Source organism: Channa argus, chromosome 21, assembly GCF_033026475.1.
Source record: "Channa argus isolate prfri chromosome 21, Channa argus male v1.0, whole genome shotgun sequence".
In the NCBI taxonomy this organism is placed as follows: domain Eukaryota; kingdom Metazoa; phylum Chordata; class Actinopteri; order Anabantiformes; family Channidae; genus Channa; species Channa argus.
In genome coordinates, this window is record NC_090217.1 from 13,148,870 (window position 1) to 13,166,532 (window position 17,663).

Consider the following 17,663-nt stretch of genomic DNA (forward strand, 5'->3'; position numbering starts at 1 on the left):
GTAAAACCTAAATAAAAACAGAAGGCAATGATTTGAAAATGTAATCAAATCATATTTTATTCACAGTAGACCATAAACAAATGTTGAAACTGAGTTATTTTACCTTTTCATGAAAAATATTAGCTAATTTTGAATTCGATGGCAGCAACACATCTCAAGAAAGTTGGGAGAGGGTGAGGTTTACCATTGTGTAGCATCCCCTCCTTTTTAGCAACTGTCTGTAAATGTCTCTGAAATGAGAGCAGTTGCTGGAGTTTAGAAGAGGAATGTTGTCCCATTCTTGTTGGATGCAGGTTTCTAGCTCCGCTACAGTCCTGGACCTTTTGTTGCCACATAGTTTTATGATGCGCCAAATATTTTCTATGGGTGAAAGGTCTGGACTAGAGGCAGGCCAGTTCAGCACCCAGAGTCTTCTCTTATGAAGCCATGCTGTTGTGATGGATGCAATATGTGGTTTAACATTGTCTTGCTGAAATATCTCTTAAATGTCTCTTCCCTGAAAGAGACATTCGATAGAATCCTATGTTGCTCTAAAACCTTAATGCACTTTTCAGCATCGATGGTCCCTTTTCTAGATGTATAAGTTGGCCAAGCCATAGGGACTAATCCTCCATACCATCAGAGATGCAGGCTTTTGAACTGTGTGTTGATAACAAGCTGGATGGTCCCTCTCCTCTCTCTAGTTTGCAGGACACTGCATCCATGGTTTCCAAAAAGAATTTTCAAATTTTAATTCATCTGACCACAGAACAGTTTTCCATTTGGCCTCAGACCATTTTAAATGAGCTTTTGCCCAGAGAACATGGCAGCATTTCTGGATCATGTTGACATATGGCTTCTTCTTTGATACAGCTTTAACTTACATTTGTGGATTGCACAGCAAACCGTGCTCTCAGTGATTTCTGGAAGTGTTCCTGAGCCCATGCAGTGATGTTCAGTAGAGAATTCTGCCTGTTTTTAATGTAATGCTGCCTGAGGGCCCAAAAATCACGCACATCCAGTTTTGGCCTAGTCCCTTGTTCACAGATTCCTCTTGATTCTCTGAATCTTTGGATAATATTATATATTTTAGATGATCTTTAAAGCCTTTCAATTTTACATTGAGGAACATTTTTCTGAAATTGTTCCAGTTTTTAGACAGTTTGTCCCACAATAGTGAACCTCTGCCCATCTCTAATTTCAAGGCTCTGCCTCTCTGAAATGTTTCTTTTTATACAGTCATGTTACTGACCTGTTGTCAAATGCTCCTATTTGTTTTTTGGGTTTTTTTATTTGGAGCAATTACTTTTTCTGCCTTTTGTTGCCCCTGTTCGACCTTTTGACATTTGCTACTGCCATTACATAAAAAAATGTATATTTTCCATGAAATGGTAAAATTTTTCACCATCTAATATGTTATGTTCTACTGTATTGTGAATCAAATATGGCTTGATGCTATTTATAACTTATTGCATTCTGATGTTTACATCTTACACATCATCCAAACATTTGTTTTTTTTTAAATTGGGGTTGTGTATATAATTCATTAATTTGCAAAATAATCTATCAGTCTGTTACATAACCAGCCAACAGAATGTTGACCAACTTGCCTGGGATCAGGGACAGTGGTCCAGGGACCTGACTTTGAATAATGTCCGACTACAGCTCCATGTAGATAAGACAAGCCAGGAACAAACTGTAAGGATCTACCTGAGTAGCCAAATGAGACACAGCAGTTTGCTCAGTCGCTGAGCTGCACACAGAAGAAAAATGTGTTTCTGCAGTAACTGCTTGCCAGAAACACTCACAAAGCATCTCTATTATGATGTGCTGGGGTATAGTGTTATGTAAATTTTCATTTAAACCCATAACAAATGTATAGTAATTGAATTAGACTTGCTTTACTTATATGTTCCATATATTCAGTTTGAAGGCTTTTCAAATGTATCTGTAGTATCTTCAAATAACTATAGCCCTAATGACATTTAGCAAAAACTGTGGTCCACCAAAAAAAAAAAAAAAAAAAAAAAATCGATTTGACTGAATTCAAAGGCAGTCAGAATAAACCCCCCTGATTGGCAGAGAGCACCAACTACTCTTCTGTCAAATATAATAAATTTTTAGTCAGTGTATCAGTTGAAATGCCACAAACTAGTCTGAGTACAAAGATCGTAGTAACTTTTGCCTGTATTTGACCATTTAATGACAGTGTGTGTTATTTAATGCTGTCCATTATTTATATAAATGTGAAAAAACTAAACTGACAAAATATATTCATTTTTTTTCAAGAAAAGAAAACCGGAAGATTTCAATTACTCATTGAACTTGCGAATTGTGGCTGATATGTATATAACGCCGTCCTGCACTGCACAGTAGAAAAAGCAAGTTTCCATAGATTAGCCCTCTCAGCCAGTACTGGTTCCCTCACAAAAACTGCCGTATTTAAAGTTCTTTAATGTAGGTAAAAGGCAAATAAATTTTTTTTCTTTTAATTGCCGAACTGAAACAATGGAAAAAAGTTAACAGGCGACTTTTTTGATCAAAGTGTATGTTTCCCAATTTTTGGAAATAAAACTACTGGTAGCAACAAACTTGAAATCAATCCACTTTACTCTTCCCAGCTTTCCCCCTCTGGTATGCTCTGCTAAAATCCACTTGACCGCACCTCTGCTCAGTCCATCAAATATTATCCTTATTTAATAATGACAAATTAGAATACTATGAAACTTAACAGTCGAACTGAAATCACTGTGCTCCTCTCCCTGGTGAGAAGGGTGAGCCTCGTTAAAAGGATTTGGGTTGTTAAAACAGAGATATTGACGTCTAAGTCACATGCAATCTTCAACAGCTCATCTCATCAATATACATATTTTAGCTATAATTTTAGTTTTGTACTGCGACTTTACTTTTTATCATTGGTCAAGCAAAAGGGCCAAAAAAGAGATGCCCCACTTTCTCAAATCTTAGTTTTTTCTGTCATATGTGATACTAACTTAAATTTGAAAACTTTGCACTCTTAATTGGACAAAACATCTAATTTAAACACACACACACTTCTAAATTTTCATATATAAAATAATGAATTCATTTCTAAATGATTGGCTGAATGAGCTGTAAAAGTGTGTCTCACACAGTGGTGGTTTTAATCTCCCTTTAAATGATAAAGTCACCCTCCAAAAACCACCAGTGAGCAAGTGGAAAATGTCACTATCTATCATTAACTGTCGCGCAATGACAGATTACTTAAACTGTGTCATTGTCCACATCCGTGCTTGGCCTGCATTAGCTGGTGAAGTTACACGGGCCACACAGATGTGGCTGTTTGAAAAGTGCCTGGGGGTTTAAAATGCCAGGGCAGACTAATTCACCTCCTGCCACGACGGCCGCCCGCTGTTTAGATCCACAGCCCGACAGCTGTCCTAACTGGGCTTGATATAAGAGAGCTGGGGAGGCTGAGACAGACTGGACAGAAAGAAAGGAAAATGATGGAGTGAACAAAAAATCAGGAATAGAGAGGATGACTGCTTTCTATAACCAAGGACAAAGTCCAGATTGGAGGGGTGTGTGTATGATTGACAGGGCTTTGCTTTTGATCAGCCAGGAGAGAAATGGGATGGGACGTGTGTGTGTGGGAGACGGTCCCCATGGAGACAACTAGACTGAACATTCAGTGAGAAGATGGGAAGTGAGCAAAGTGGGCTTTGTGGGTGGGTGTGTGTGACTGTGCTATGGACAAGTGTGACAGTGATGTGATAGGACTGATGTCCAGTGTTTGATTCGTTGACTCTGGAAACCCGTTTCTCCTGCTACTAGTGCTCCAGTACCATAAAGGAAAAGGTGGCCGTACACCTGCTCAAGCGTATTCAGTAAAGTGCATTTGAACAGGAGCAAATAGAATATGCCGCATGGATCGATTATGGGCAGTGGTCTTATTTAGCTTCTTACCATCATGAAATGTTTTCAGACCATTTGTGTTAAATGCTGATATGAACTATGTGCATAATCCCAACCGCTTTAAACTATATTTATCAACCGGCACAAACTACTGGGATGCAGTGAAACAAAGAGGGAATTTTGTACTCGACACTGGTGGTTATTCAGCTGATAGGTGAGAAGCTGCCATGTTTTTAAGGCCAATTCCAATGACCAAGAACTTTTAATCTATATACTGTATGAATGTTGGTTTTTAGAACAAACTTATCTAATCTTAAAAACAAAGCTTTTCATGAATGAAATAAATATATAAATATTGTACACAGTGAATATGTTTTCATATTTATATTTAAGTCCTTAACAAAAGCACAAAAACTTGCCTTTTAACAAAAAGAAAACTATCACATATCTACAAACATGTAGTATGCTGTAGCTGTGAAGCTAGGGCATGTGAGAGATTAAAGGAATGTTGTGTTGCCCACTGATTCCATTTCTTTTCCTCTTTTTAAAGCACTTGGCTGTATGTTTTGTACAGACCACTTTAACCAAGTTCTATGAATGCCTTAACATCACCATAACGAGTTCAGGAATGTTTATTTAAAACAACACCGAATCATTTAAATACTGCCAAACACACAAAATCTGTAAAAGAAAAAAAAAATCTAACCCAGTTTGATTAAATCAGTATTTCACCAATTGTCCACTGTCCACAATATGGAGCATTCCATAGCTTTAATCTATGGAAAAGGTGCATGTCTTTGTGTGTGTGCTGCTGAATGGACATTATGTTTGCAAATGTTTAATCACAGAGCTGCAGTAGGTCATGGAAAAGAGCTCAAAGGCTTTAAAACTACGTTCTAGTGTACATGTAACCTCAGAGCACTTCATTGTAGCAATCTGTAATTATTATATCAGAGATGAATGTATGTCAAAACAGTGAAGTAATTAAACTCTAATGAGTCATTTGATGGTTTATAAATGGTACAACAGCACAAGAAAATCTCAATTAGGTTAAATTTGTGCTACACTGTAGAAGAATGGGCAGATATATATTATTTATTCTCACAATATATTATTAATGCAGGTTAATGAATGTAATGGCCACAGCACATTTTCAATGTTGAGTGTTAAATGAATTTTTACAGTAGAGTTCAATTTCATACCAGTCATTGCAACAGCTTTCTGGTGTATACCATTTATTAAAACAGGTAAATAAATGGAGCAGCACTGATTTGAATTGACTTTTTTTTAATAAGCTCCAGGAACGTTTTTACTTCGTGACTCAGCAAATGGGCTATGTTCATTACAGATGTCATGGTGTTTGATTGATGCTGAATGATAAGCCGGACCATTTCATTACCTCGGTTTATGACGACGTCTTTTTTTTTTTCTGCATTGCTAAAGGAAGCATGAGAAGAAATTAATCATATTTTAGGTTCCTATATTGTAGCAAGGGCAATGAAACTCCGACCCAACCAAAGTGACTTCACTCAGAGAAGTTCTCACCACATATATTTATTGTATCCTATCTTTTACCATAGTAAAGGTGAAAGGCTGTTTACATTACAGCTGTGATTTAAAGACAGAACCTGGTTTCTGTAATTGAGGTAGGGAATTAAAGAAGAATGATTTCCACAAGTAGCTCCTGCCTTGAGAATGCTGAACTGGGTTGTTTGGCTTTTTGAAAGAACACGTACAGGACAAAAGGCTGCAGAGGAGTGAATGAAAAGAGATAGATATAGATAGATAGAGATAGAGAGAGAGAGAGAGATAGATAGATATAGATATATATTTTTTTTATATAAATAAAAAAAATGTGTGTGTGTCTTACATACATACAGTAACAAGGAGCAATGAACACAAAGTGCCTTGCAGAAGTCCAAATAACAGTTTTTTCCAATTCTGACAGTTTGCACTGTCAAAAGGAGTGACACTTTTTTTTTCTTCTGCTTTTCTTTCTCTCATGCACTGTCAGCATGGATGGATTACTGAATGGTCCTGCCAGGTTTTGACACAGCCAAAAAAAAAAACCCTCAGGGAGCAGCATCATGACTGTCATGCAGTCAAAATCTTTAAGCTATATTTTTAAAATAATTTAGAGTTGGAGGAGAAATTGGATTACCCATCTGCTGCATGTAAGAAAGTTTGTAAGTGCATGAAAACTAGTGCGCCAATTACCTGAGAGACCTGGTTACTGAGGTTCATGTAAACGCAGTCACAAACATGATCTTCAGACATCTCAGAAACGATAAAGAACATTCAGAATGAGAAGAACAAACAAGCGACCAGATTAATAAATCCGATCAAAAGAATGAAATGAATAGTATTTCTAATAGAATTTTGCAGCATGGACAGAGTTTGGAGAAAATGTGTCCCAGTAAACAGCTCCTAGCCCATTTTCTTTCTTTTTGGCTGTTTTACTTCTTTTTTTTTTTTTTAAATTTGTGGTCATTTGATTGCCTTTCCAACAAAACATGGGGGTTAGGCCCTTGATTTGCACCTGAGATGGCTTTTTTTGTCTTGTTATATTTTGGCTTTAAGTTTTCCAACCGACATCAAAACATCGTTGGTTCTGCTGGGTGTTTTTTTTTATCTTTTTTTTTTCTGTTAAAGAAACTTTCCGTCTCCACTGTTGCCTAGTGCTTGCTCAAGGTGAATTTGTTGGGTCCTGTTTATAATTCTGTAAGATCTTGACCTTACTGTGTAAAGTACCTTGAAATTATTTTTGTTGGGATTTGGCGCTTTTATAAATAAAACTAAATTGAATTGAACAGCGTATCAGAGGAAGTTTGAGTCATCAGTATACAACTAGTTACAACTTTAATCACAGGCTACAGATTTTTTAGGAACATGAGTTGCAGTCTAAATATAGTTCTGGGGCTTTAGTTCTAAAGCTTAAAAGAGTCAGAAAAAAGTACTTTCTGAAAGTCCAGCTACTGCTGATGTAGTATGATGATGTAGCCTGTAGTGCTGAATATTGCTGACAGGTCAAATATGATGATTATTAATACATTTTGCATTACCTGATTAAAAAAAACATGCAGGGGTTGTTTTGTTTGTCACGTTTGTGCAAAAATCAGAATGGTTTGCCAAAGAGATTTCAGATGTGATGGACTAATGACATGGGCTTACAATGGTAGAAAATGCAACGGCTATCGCTCTTTAATAAATCAGTGGGCTAATTTGGTTTCTTTGCCCCTACTTTGAAAATTCAAATCACAATCCCCTTAAGGACTTTTACCACAATAAATGCTCCCAGACATTAAATGGAAAGAAAAGTAACAGACTAATATTTTAGGTTAATGATGTGGCTTGAAGGATCAGTGGCAGGTGATGTATGTAAACATGCTAACAATAATATGACGGATAACTACCTGAGAGTGGAATGTGAGCATGACCTTCTTTATAATACAATACAGGTACATAATCATTGTAGCCCGGCCCCACCCTCGCAGTTGCCGTAACAGTAATAAACACGTTAACATTGTGGCACAGTCACGGGTTAAAAAACCAACACAAACTTAACAAAATTGATTGTTTAGACATTGAACAGCAGCATCTCTTGTCCCATCCATCAACCCCAGTCTCCATTTTGGATGAAAAGAGTGAGCACAGAAAAAAAAGCTTTGTCTGATGTGCCCTAAAACCTAATTATCAACCATGCTAAATGTTTTTCTAAAAGGAAAATTTCCTCCTCTTTCTTACTTTACCACTGTACTGCAAGAACCTCTTTTCATTCCCCACTTTGTGTAAGACCTCATTCTGCATTGTCATACCAATTACCCATGCAAGGCATGTGTAAGGCAGGCAACACAATTCTTGCACATTACTGTCATGCCTGCAAGACAGAATATTTGTTAACAATGAAAGCAGCCGAAAGAAAGCCATCAATTGGGAGAGTAAAACCTCAAATTAACTTCATAAGGAAATGCATGCAGATTTACAAAGAGCAGCTGAGGCAGGGAGGCTGTCTAAGCTAAAATGAGTCAATCAGCACAATAGAGAGAACGGGGGGGGGAAAAAAACACTGGATGACTGGGCGTCATCATGTGGAGTAAGCGTGAAAATACACGTAATTCATGATAAAATGTGAAGTATACTTTCAAAAAACAAAGCTTTCACAGTGCGCTGTGAACCCTAATGGAAGTATATTGAAAGATAATAGTTATACAAGTTAGACTTAAGCCAGCGTATTAAGGCTGTTTGTTTTTGATTATTTCCAGCTCACCAGGTGTATACAGGGAGGCTCTCTCAATGGCTACGGCAAAACCGGATCACTGGTTCCTCAACGATGGCTGCGGTTCTAAATTTTGTGCTACTGCTTCGTGGTTCAGACAGTATCAGTGTTTAGGACATGCAGCACAGTCTGAGAACACTGTATTAAGTGTTATATATTTATTTGAACAAACTTGCTGTGTCTGGTCCAATATGAGTGTTTAGCCATGGTTTGGTCAACCGTTACACAGATGGTCAAGTACAATAATTCTGTATTGGTGACTATTGGCCCAATTCAAGCACTGCTGTCCAGGGTGTTTCCCTGCCTTCTGTTCAATGCATGTTAGATCTGGCTCCAGTCCCCACTGTGATTCTGACAAGGGACAAATGGGTAAAAATTATAAAAGAATAGTTGAGCCGTTGTGGTTTAGGACAAACAGATTCTGTCTCTCCCAGAGTTTTATGTAAAGGATGTTGAATGATAATGTTTATTAAATTAGTCAAGATTTAACCAACATACCTTACATTAATCCCTTAATTTTAAGCATTAGGGTCAAACTAATATTATTAATTAAAAATGTTTTTCCCTTTCGGCTTATCCCACAAGTTCAGGGTCTCCACAACAGATCATTGATTTGGCACATTTTTTTTCAATTTCTACTGGTCTTGAGACCGATACTTGGCACTGCACTGATGGGGATGGGTGGTTGGGGATCAGTGTCTTGCCCAGAGACACTTTGACATGTGGTCAGGGAGAATTGCGCGCAAACCTAGTCTGTAAGGTCACTCTACCAACTGAGCCCAAACTAATATTAATGATTAATTATAAAATGTAAAGCTACGACACAGCAACACACTTTTATATTTTTCATAAGACAATAACTCTCATCTGAACACGTCTGGGAGCATTATTGGCATTGTTAGACTGAATATGCTTGGAAACACTTTGTCTACACATAAGGGATAGAACGTGGATACAGGACATTATTTATCTCTTCAACTTAAAAAACTGAAAAGACAAAACCGAAACAGAAGACACTTTAAGTGAGAGGCACATCATGGCCTGGATTGTCAGATTTCCATGCACCATGTATGTCTGGCAGACTCCAGGCCCTGCACAACACCTGCTGACACCAGCCCTACAATGATGCATAGCCCAGCAGTCACAAAGACAGAACTGAGGGAAATATTATACACTGCAGACTTTAGCTAAATATAGAGAGGTTCTTAAATAAAACCCCAAAGATGGTCAAAATTTATTTATTTTTTGTCAATTAAGTACAATTTTGACCAACAACTACATGAGTTGAAACAAACCTTAAGCGTAGTTTATATACAGATGTCCTAACACAAATTTAAATTTGACCTCAACTTTCAATTCATTTTACTAGTAATTGCTCCTGACTGCAAAAGACAGGCTTATCAGGCAGACAGATGGCACAATAGGTCAGCAAATAAGTAAGCGATTTGTCATGAAATTATAATTTCTTGGTCATTTTCTCTGCTACTTTAGCTTTAATGTAACACAGAACTGATTTATCCTCATCTTTAAGTGTATGCAAGAGGTGATGGATGGTTTGATTTAGCACTTTATTGATCTTGTAAATAAGCATTCACCATCTGTCCTCTGACACTCTTTCAGTGTCGATCTATATTTCATCTCTCTTCTTAGCTCTAGCTCCCACTCAGCTGTTCTCAAGCTCGCTTGCTCTACACAAACAAACATGTGGATTTTGTTTCTTTTGGTGTACTCAAGTCTCCCCACATGCCCTTATGAAACTTACCCAGTTGCTTTTCTTTGTCAGACAGTGTATTCCCTCCACAATTCACCAGCTGCTATTCAAATCAAGTTCGAACACAGTATAAAGAGTATCAACATAACACCTGTCACCATTTACAAACATACGACTTAAAATGGGAGGGAGTCTGGTAGAAAAACACTTGGCAAACTGGCCCCAATTCCAATTATTTTTTTTATTTTTTTGAGCTTCAGGGACAGATGCTGCATAACGTCTTTAATTGCAACCTTCTGCTCATTAATTTAGGAGATATGTTTTCTAATGTAAATGAGAATTAGGCTTGTTGAAGGAGGGGATATGTGGGAACAAAACACACCCCTGGGGATAATATGTTGAGTAGGTTGTTTATTGGATCAGAAAACGGAGCACAATGCACCCTAACTCCCACTTGCTATGGGGATTACCTGGCACCTGTGGCATCTCGTGTTTATTGTTTTAGATTACTCATCATTAAATCATTCTCCTTCGTATGATAGAAACTTCTCAATTGGTCGTTGTTTAGCTCTCACAGTGTCTTAGGTTCCACTGTCTTAGGTTCTGTGTCTTGTCCTGTGTTATTTGTTGTCTGTCTACACTGTCTCTGTACTGTTTTTTGTCTGCACTGTTTGCACTAGGTTGCACTCGATGCACTTTACGTAGCTTGTGTTGTTTTGTAGGACCTTGGTTTTTGGAGGAACGGTATCTCGTTTCTACTGTGTACCATGTCCCACTGTGTATAGTAGAAATGACAATAAAAGCCACTTGACTTGAGCTGTCATTTACATTAATCACCTAATAGGTCATGTGTCATTTGTCAAAGGTGTGTTTGCAGAGTAATTACAAAGCACTGGGAGGATATTTTAGAAGAACAAGCAGAAGAACTGTTAGAAATGTATTAGTTTGCGCAACGGAATATCTGTTACAGTAATCTCATGTATGCTTCTGCGAATATGCTTGTAAAATATTACTTTGGCCGCATTGTGATCATTGATACCAGCCGTGCAGTGTTTGCGCTGTCAACCCGATTAACAGCAACAAACTATAGGACAACACGTACATGTAAGACATACTTTGTCTGTGACGTAGGCATTGTAACCTACAGCATTTTCAGTTTCAACACACTAAATTACTGAGACACTGTAAAGTTTAGAGTAGGTTTGAGTAAAAAAAATAATAATAATTGAACCGGGAGGAGTTGGCAAAGAGTTGGAGTCTTGGTTTACTGGAAGCTGTATGAACCCCAACACTTTGCATAACACTTTACCTACGCACAACGCATTTTGGTAGACTGTCATTGAAGATACACTCCTGTTTTAATTGATCCATCTGTCTACAATCTGTGTTTCACTCATACTTTATGTGCATTTTTTTATGCCTCTCTTCTATTTTCCTGTCTTTACAAAAAAAAGTAAAAAAAAATGCTTTGGCCTTATATTGGAGTATGGGTGCTTCCAAAATGCAGATGATCTACGCTTATTACTATACCTGAATTCCTCCGATGTAGATGCACAGGATAAGATATGGTTGGTTTGCACCAAGTAGCAGTACAGGTTGCTTATAGAAGAAATAGGATCAGTAAATTACCTCATTACATATGATTATACAAATTTAGAGTGTGACTTTCGTGATCCTTATTTAAGTTAACTTCTGTTTATTTCATTCAATGTTTGCTCTGTTCCAGTTAGCTGCTCCAGTTTCAGGCTGCTGGCATTGCGCATGTTGGCTCACTGGCACAGGAATATGGAATAAAACTATTTTATTAGTTACACCAGTGCATTTCCAGTTATTAAACTCAAAATATCCATTGTGTAAGGGTTCAAGTTTTTTTGATTTACTGAATGTATGCACATATTTTTAAATGAAAGTAAGTCTGTTTCATCATCACAAAATATTTATAATACACCCTTATACTCTATATATTTATAAATTATAATGTAGTTTACTTATTAATAAAATATATTTTTTTATAAAACAAAGCCTTGAGTTGTGTAGAACATTCCTAATAAAAATATTGAATAAAAGCCAATGACATGAATTGGGGAAAAAAAGCTGTCCATGTGCATCTTAATTACTGTATTAAGATGACTTGGGTACATCAGCTGTTAAATCAGTTGCATTAGCCAGTACAGTATTCCAGTGAATCAGCCATGCGTGCATGAAATCTGCTCAAGCTCGCTCATATAAATGAAATTTAACCAGCATTTACAGTATGTGAAACATTTTGGAACATGCATGAACTATGAAGTTACACTCAGAAGTCCGCTAGCTAAAAAATACTTGAATACTTGAAATTAGTGACTTTTTATATTAATACACAAACAGAAATATAACAAAATTTAACCTTGTGGTGTTTTGGTTTTTTTTGTGGGTCAACTTACACTTCAGACAGCACAAAACTGAATTGGTTTCCTGATTGTTTTTATTCCAAAGCTAATTCAGCAAGAAATTGAACAATTAACGTTTCCAAAATTGTTAAACTATTTGTAGTCACATTAATTAATCCTATATGGTTTGCTAAGACATTCCAAGTTCTGCCATGATAACGCTTTCCTTCATCCAGCTAGTATATTTAAAATGATGATCTCTTATCATACATTTACACTAACTGGATGAATGCCGTTGTCTCCACTTGTAGCTGCTCACACTTTCAGCTAGAAGAGAGAAAAATTTACATCTTCACTTAACCTGTAGCAATACGTTTAGTACAAGACTTTGGTGCCAACACGTGGGCTCAGTGAGCTCCATTAAAATCAACAATTGGCGATAGGCCTCAACTCCTTCTGCTTTGAGGTGCAAGGTGAGAGAAAAGGCTGATCTCCACACAAAGAGTCCTTTTAAAGGATTTTGTCCAAGGTTATTCTGACCTTTCACTCCTCAAAGAGCCAAGTAATTTTGACTGCCGGAACAAGGAAAGTGTGGAAGATAAAGGCTCTCACTCATGTTTGGCAGAAAAAGAAATACACCGTTTCCTCAGGCTTTTGTGAACAATGGCCAATAATAAAACTGTAAAACTATCAAGGGGGAAAGGTTGATGCTGAGAGGGACTAGGGAAAGTCATAAAAATGACAACCAGCTGGGCCATTAAGAGCCCAACCTCTGTGCCAGTTATGATGTTCTATATAAACATCATTATTAAGAAACAGTTGCATTTTGTGTGTGTGTGTGTGGACAGTCAGGTCAAATATGGCCTGTTCATGAAAAAGAAGGGATAAAACCTTAACATTTTTGGGACTGGTAACTCTTTGCAGTGTAGCTTAGGTGTGTCCACTTTTTTGATTGCGTTTGTGTGACTACACGGCCGAGTGAGAATCTCTGTGTGTTAAAGCTCATCTCTTTAATGGGACCCATCCTTTGTCTATCACTGACAAGCGTGACCACTGTCCCAACCTCCCTCAATGTAGTTTTATGCATGGTTGAAACTAATCATTATGCATGTGGATACAGTGGCGCTTTAAAACGAGGAAGCCGTGGAGGATTTTGCAGTGGCATGAAAATAAGGAGCCCATCAGTATTTTCTAATATCTAAATAACAAATGGACACTTGAAAGTAAATATTGTATAAATTTTACATTAAGCTTCATGAGTAAAAATATTTTTTGCATGAATTTATTCTATTCTGCTGCTTTGTTCTGCTAAAGGTTCATGGTTTTAGGTAGAATTTGAGCTATATTTATTTCTATGGAACTTTTTATGGACATAGACCTGAAAACAAGTCACAACATGGAAGAGAACTTTGCAAAAACCAGATAACACCACATACTATTGTATGATAACCTACTGAGCCTGCTGCTATCTGTAGTAGATACCTATAGGTTTATAGCTATGGGGTTACTACAGTACACAACAGTCACTAAAGTTTTGTTCTTCAGGTCTATTTTAGTGTGTTCGTGTGCATAACAGTGACTTGTGGTAATCCCTACCTGGGTGGGGGGTTTGAGTACCCAAAGTAAATAATTGATATGTTGATTTATTAATATGTAAATATCACTAATTTTGCAAAAAGTAAAGGTGAAGCTTCTTCATTTGTAATGAAACATGAGAATTTGAGTTTATTTTTACCTGGTTAAAAAAAATCAGAAGTTTCCTCTCGAATATGTTTAACCTGTCATAAGTAAGTGTCATAAGTAAGTGCTGCATTTCATTAAATTATTTTTCATATAGTAGATTGAAAAGAGCAGTGAACTAGCACTAGAGAATTTGTAACTGTGCTTATTTTAAATCGATCTGTTTGTTGCAAAGCATTCGATTGAGATGAGTTTCTTTATTTTAAGCAATATTCTCTAGTCTCTGTGGATTTGCTGTGCACTTGTTAGACTTTAGTTTGCTGATTCTGATCATTGGTCTCCCATGTTGCAAATAATTAGCCTACTCTGGTGTGACCCTGTATGTAAATGAATAGCACCATGCCATTTAGTTAAGGTGTTTGGTTCTTACCACTTCTGATCTACAACAACTTACGGACGGAGGACAATACATTCTTTTTACCATTAGACGGGCTGCTTTGCGTTTTATTTACGTAAGTGATTAGAAAACGGTTTTGCTGCAAATAGGCCTATGATTGCATTTAAGCAGCTTAACAAAAAAATCACCGTAATAAACTGCTCAACACGAGGAAGAATGTTAAAAGTATGAAGTCAGTTTAACTTGTATTTAATGTTTAGGTCCATATTCAAGCTTGTTTCACATGAAAAAGCTAAATGGCAGCTGGAGAAATGTCATGGAACCAGTGTGACAGTTTATGATAGCAGGGAGATGACTGATGTGCCTTAGTCTGTTTCGGAGATTATATTTGACATAATCAGATAATTACTCTAATATGGATGACTGCATATAAATGAAAACATTAATGGGATATTCTTTTCCCTTGAATCCAAACACAGTAATAAATGCATTTAAACGAAGTCATTACTGATTCACCAAAAACATTGCTGTCCAAATTAATTGTTTCCTCTTGAAGTCTTACAAACTAAAAGGCAAAGGGAACAGATACTGCGGCGAAAACAACACCAAAAAAACAGGCAAATCAGTTTAATAACACTAACACCATAAATGTAACTTTTAATCATGTGCTTCTGTCTGAGTGATTGCTCATTTCCATTTCCAGTGTCTTCATTAGGCTTGATGGAACACGTAAAAATCAATGACATATAGCGCATGCACCAACACACACAATGGGAAAACAACAACGTGACACGATGTTCTGGCATTTAGAGCACAGTGTTATCTTAGTAAGCTAATTTAGCAGTGTCAGTGCATACGTGGTATTAGTGATACTGAATCATAAACTTAGTGTAAGTCTTAATGAGCACCACCTTAAGGCACATTCAAACCCTTTATTTAGCACAACAAACAGCGTAAAGGCCGGTAAAGATCATAAACCCTCATTTACAATTTATTTATGTAACATCTTTGACCTATTCTGCTGCATGTTAGCTCCAAACTCTGTTAATGAATGTTTTGCATATCTGCACATTATGCAAAGTGCAAGAAGTCAGGAAGAGAGGGTAACATCATGGGCTGTTTTTGCCATTTTCCCTTTAATTATATATATTCAAAATGTATATAGACAGACACTGGCCACTTTATTAGATAAACCTGTTCAACCGCTAGTTAACGCAACTCAGTACATTTAGACGTGGACATGGTCAAGACGATCTGCTGAAGTTCAAAGGGTGATTTAAGAGACTTTGAAATCAAAATGGTTGTTGGTGCCAGACAAGCTGGTCTGAGTATTTCAGAAGCTGCTGATCTACTTTTAGTCACAACCATCTCTAGGGTTTACAGAGAATGTTCTACAGAGGAGAAAATACCCAGTGAGCTGCAATTCTGTCCGGGGGGAAAAACACCAAAAAACATTAGTGGTTTAGAGTATGGTGTGATAATCTTTAGGGTACATTTACGGTTTTCTACTTGGACACTTTTGTGTTAATACCAAAATGGTAGAAATGTTTTCCTCATAATTCATTTACGTTATCCAAAGTTACACTAAAGCCTGTAGTTTAATTTGCCAGCTGTCAGATATTTGCGTTGTTGTTCTGCTTTGCTGTGTTAAATGCATAATTTTTACACTCATGTTTGAAAAGCTTCACTTCTTTGTTTCTTTGTATTATCAGATCTCAGCTGGCCTTGCAGTGGGAAAAGCCTCCTGGATACATTGACCCTTTTTTTTTTTTTTATTGGTGGTATGTTTATTTTTTTGTCTCTTGTAAAGCTCATTTGAATAGTTTTAATTTAATGTTTTTCTCTGCCACTTCTCCCTGACCTCTCTCTTGTGTCCGCAGGCTTAATGAGTGTGTTACAGTATGTTCTGCTATTCCTTGTCTAGAGGCCCTCCTACTTACTACGTATCAGACTGTGGCACTTTCGGTCAAACCTGCACCACCTGTGAGCATGTAAAGAAGCAGCTCCAGCAGATGACAGCCCGATCTTGTCTTCTCCATACAAGTAAGAAAAAATGTATATAAAAGCAGCTACAGTCAGTGTTTTCACTGCATTTCCTCTTGGGGTTTGTCTGTGTATTTGTTGTACATTTTATTAAGAAAGAGAGAGGACTTTAACTGCTGGCTGAGTTTATTGAGATGGCCTTTTTTAAAAAAAAAAACACAAATTGTGTTCTATAGAAATGATGTCCCTTATGACAAAAAACACCTTAATTATGTTCAGGAAAAGATTTAGGTTGACACATGAACTCGGAGAATCTTCATAATCATGGTTACAATGGTAACAGTTTTAGTTACAAACAGGAAATGAACAGGAGTCTCCTGTGGTAAAGTCCATTGTTTTGTCAACCTACACTGACCTCTGCCTAAAGAGGACCTACAGTTTTTTTTGTTTGTTTTTTTTTGTTTTTTAAATGACTAAGATGTTACCATGGCTGCTACTTTGTCACTTTGACATAAGGATATGTTGTTATGTGTAGAAACAAATACTCTGATGCTATCATAACCTGCCATTATGCTGCTCCAAAGATATATCCAAACGGACACACCCCTGCAGAGATGGAGATATGGGAAACTATAGAATCACAGAGCAGCTGATGTGCAAACATGTCCCACAGACTATATGCCCATGAAGGTTGCTTGTCCCCATTACCTCGTATGACCAACAGGTGTCCGTTGAAAGGGCATATTGCTGTTTTACAAGGTGGACAGTCTCATGCACAGCTCCTGAATCTGTTTTTCGAGCAAGCTGAATCGTTGATTGCAATTAATTTGGGCAGGCAGGGTCAAAACAGAAAATGATTTGATATTTAATTGCTTATATAAAGTTAAGGCATTTAATATTGTGCCACCTTCATGATTGATTAACTGTAGTGTTTTGTTTACACTGTTGACTTGAATTTCTAAATTAATTCTACATCTAGTGTAAAGTATTAGTTGCTAAACAGGAAGCTTCCTCTAGTGGACGCAAACATCATATCCCCTGTTAGTACAAGCACACACGTGAACACCTCTCTACATATCGCTACGAACGTGTAACATGGAGTTTAATACGTGTTGTGGTCTGTTCAGCAGTAAAATCCAGTGACCTATGGAGTCAAGATGGTTTTTAGGCTGATGTAATGTTGTCCTTTGTCGCATGTGTTACATCTTTATTTTGGGGAAGAAACAAAGTTCAACATGCTGCCAAATAAAATACTAGTGTGAACTTTTAATGTAACATTCATGAAGTAATACCCAGACAACAAAAGTTTCTGCATGGTTCTTAGAAATGTGTTTCAGTGCACCTGTGGGTGAGTTTGCATTGTTGTTGCATTAT